Source organism: Centruroides sculpturatus, unplaced genomic scaffold (assembly GCF_000671375.1).
Source record: "Centruroides sculpturatus isolate CEXI.00-Female unplaced genomic scaffold, Cexi_2.0 scaffold202, whole genome shotgun sequence".
Taxonomy (NCBI): domain Eukaryota; kingdom Metazoa; phylum Arthropoda; class Arachnida; order Scorpiones; family Buthidae; genus Centruroides; species Centruroides sculpturatus.
This window is the reverse complement of record NW_019384441.1, coordinates 87751-91285: the sequence shown is the minus strand read 5'-3', so window position 1 is coordinate 91285 and position 3535 is coordinate 87751. Positions and strand designations below refer to the sequence as shown.

Below are 3535 nucleotides of genomic sequence, written 5' to 3'. Positions count from 1 at the left end.
ATTCTCATAGAAGTCTCGGGAGGCGATGGGTTTATAGTAGGGTGAATACTAGCTGGCCGTATATTTTTAAATATTTTTAAAAAATTAAAATTTTTATTGCGATTCCGACCCCCAACTTAATTAAACTTATATATAATAAAATCTATTAATTAAAAAAATTAAAAAACTATCTGAGGTCGTTTTTGACATCAGAAACTAGCTTTAAATAACTTTACCGAAGGAAAATCCATGCACTACAACATTAGAACGATGAATGAAATTTGATATCAAACTCCCATTAAAAAACTATTAAAAAGCAATTAAGTGTGAAGCGTGTGTCATTAAAGATAATTAAAATCGCGATTAAATTTGTTCGCGCGGGAAAAAAATTTTGAAAAAATTTGGAGACTTAAAAAACATTCCAAAAATTCAAAAAAAAATTTCAAAAATGGTCTTAAGGACCGCATTTTATGTAATGCTATGTAACTTTCCCGAGATATCTCGGGATATGTCCTTAAGGGAATCTTTGACATTATTTAGATTAAATATTTGCTTTTTAATAGATTTTTGCATGAAAAATATGATGCTTTATTTCATGCTATTCTGATCAGTGGTTCCTGAGATATAGGCTAAATTAATGATTATTCTTATTTTTTGATGAATGTATATTGTAATAATTTAAAGGAATTCACAATCCTTAATGTCTAAAATAAATTGTTTACATTAATAGAAATATTTTCTTAACAATTATTATTTAAAATTCAGTAACATAAATTTATTTATAATTTTTAATCATAAACTATACAATGCCACCTTAAGAATATTATGATTCTAAAGTAAAATTATTATATTTCTAGAAAATATTTCTGAAAAATCATCAATATTATCACATATTAGTGAAAATTCATATGATTATTCTGAAGCAGTAAGTAATTAATGTATTATAAATTACTTTTTAAATGTAAATATTTTAATTATAAAAAAATTAAATTAGTAAGTAATGAAATATTACCAGTCAATTAATTATTATTCCATTTTTATAAAAATTATATGTTAACTCATAATATCACAATTTAATATTTTTTTATTATTGTATTATTAGTGAAAATGTAATTTTATCTGTTAGCAAAGAGAACTTTCTATTGTTTTGTTTGTTTGTTATTAATATAGATAATTTTATTCATACAATTTAATGTGCTTTTGAAAAGATATAACAAATTTTATGGTATGTTAGAAATGGATTATATAATAATATAGATTTTTTGAAATTATTGTTTATTGATGTAAATAATAATTCTAATGCAAAATTAAAACATATCATTTCAATGTTATATAATTTTGTTTGACTGAATCAATATTCTCTAAGAACTTTTTTCAGTAACAATTCACTTTACCTAGTGGTAGGATGCTACACTTCTTGTTTTATGCATACCATGATACTCATGCACTTATCTTCTCTCTGTATCAGTCTCACTGTACATTTGAAGTGTGCAGTCATTCATAGGGAGGAGAGAAGGATCATGCATGCTGAAGCTCATGCTTCAAAAACAGTAAAACTATCTTTGTTGTTGAGATATCTCCAACTTTCTTTAAAATATTACTTGTAACCTCAATAATAATTTTCTATAGATAAAAGAAAATAAGATTTTCATAACTAGTATAATACATTCTATAGACAAAATAATGACACATTCTTAAAAGAAAGCATTGAATTTGCTTGTCAGTGACTCAGTGGAATAAACAAACTGGTCAAAAAACTATGTCAATCAACTTTGGATTTAAAATTAAAAGCTGAATTTAACTGAGTTTGTGATATATATATTTGATATATATTGATTAAGTGTTCACTTTATATTAAAATCATATAAATACGATTTTGTAATGATCATTAAGAGAACATTTTTCCCATAATAGTTATAAATATTTAATTTATAGATGACTTCTATAAATATTTAACATTATAAACTTCTTAAAACTGATCATTAGTACTTTTCATATATAAAAATAAGCTTTTTAATAAGCAAAAGTTCAACATGCTATAAAAAAAACTGGCTACATCATAAAATCCAATCTTTTGATATAATACAGTATAATCTTATTTTTTATGTCAGTGACAAACAGTTCAGGTCAATCCTTGGATGCATAGTAGTAATTCTGGCTATTAATACTTTAATCTCATGCAATAAATAACAATGAATTTGACTCTTAAATCAGCAAACCATTCTACTCCAGCAACTGACATGCTAAACACAGAGAACTAATGAATACTACTCACCATGTAATATCCTGAGTTGCATCATTTTTCTCAAGTAGTATATTCACCATGCTGTGATAAAATTTTGCTCTCTATATTCAGAAATGCTGAACTAAAATCTTATTCAGTAGAGTAAAAACATAATTAAAATGTTTTAAACGTATTTTAAAGTTTTTAAATTAATTGTAAATAGTTGTACAAGTATATAGGCAAACATCTGGGACTAAGTACAGCACAAATTTACACAGAATTCCATTTTACTTAGTATCTGTTGACATGAAACCCCACATAAAACAAGATCATACTGTAGTTTTATTTTTTGAAGTTTTTATATATTATCTAATTAATTTTAATATTGTATATCATATTTTTGTCACACCCTTTTAATAACAAATTCTTTTAATTTTCCAGCAATCATTCAAGAAATATAATCTAAGACCACGTAAAAGTAAACATATGAAAGAATCTTTTATTAAACAAGAAACATTTCCTACAAAAAAGTGTGTGTGACTGTAAATATTATGTAGAAAGATTATGTAATTTTTTATTTCACTTGTATAGATTTTCTTAGTATATTTTATTCACATTTTTTTTATTTGATTTAGTATATAATATGTGATGTGATGATTTAACTTTACTGTACAGAAATAAATTACAAATATTTAATTAATTTACTGTTGAAAACCAGGTGTTCTGTAAGAAAATACTAACTGGGAGCATATTTCCATTAATTTAAATGGAAAAAAATTATAATGTATTACAATATCAACTAATATGCTAAAACATAAATAAAACATATAAGTTAAGTAACAAATCATATTATTTGGTGATTGATAACAGTTTCTGTGTATGTAGTAACATATACTAGTACAGTTTCTATGCCACAACCATAAATATTATATTTACAGCATGGCACAGCAAATAGCATACAACAATAAAGAAATTTTTTTGTAGTAAACTATTACTCACTAATTGAGGTGAAGACTTAAAGCTTCAAGAAAACACTCTTTCCAAAACATCTACAAATGATTCTGATACAAGGCACATTCAATAGAAAACTGGAAAAGTGCCATAAAAAATTGGGAGGATGAGCAATAGTATAGTAATTTTGACACACAAAACTTCCAAGTCAGAGGCAACAGTAACTGTGACTGGCAACACTATTGATGTGTAAAGATGTAAGATCATGGACTGACATAATGCCTCTCCAGCAGTGCATGAAGCAAGAGCAGTGTAATGTTGTCCAATTTTTGACAAAACTCAATCAACATCCATTGGCACATGAAGGTACTGTACATTAAG

General features: G+C 25.4%; 1 long non-coding RNA gene across 1 annotated transcript in view; it reads left to right on the top strand.

The window, feature by feature from the left end:
* The window catches only part of LOC111620154, a 9355-nt gene extending 5820 nt beyond the window's left edge, over nucleotides 1-3535 (top strand). Inside the window, exons 3-4 of the long non-coding RNA XR_002755863.1 lie at nucleotides 837-904; nucleotides 2645-3535. This is a non-coding gene — a long non-coding RNA (uncharacterized LOC111620154). The remainder of the gene's footprint in view (nucleotides 1-836; nucleotides 905-2644) is intronic.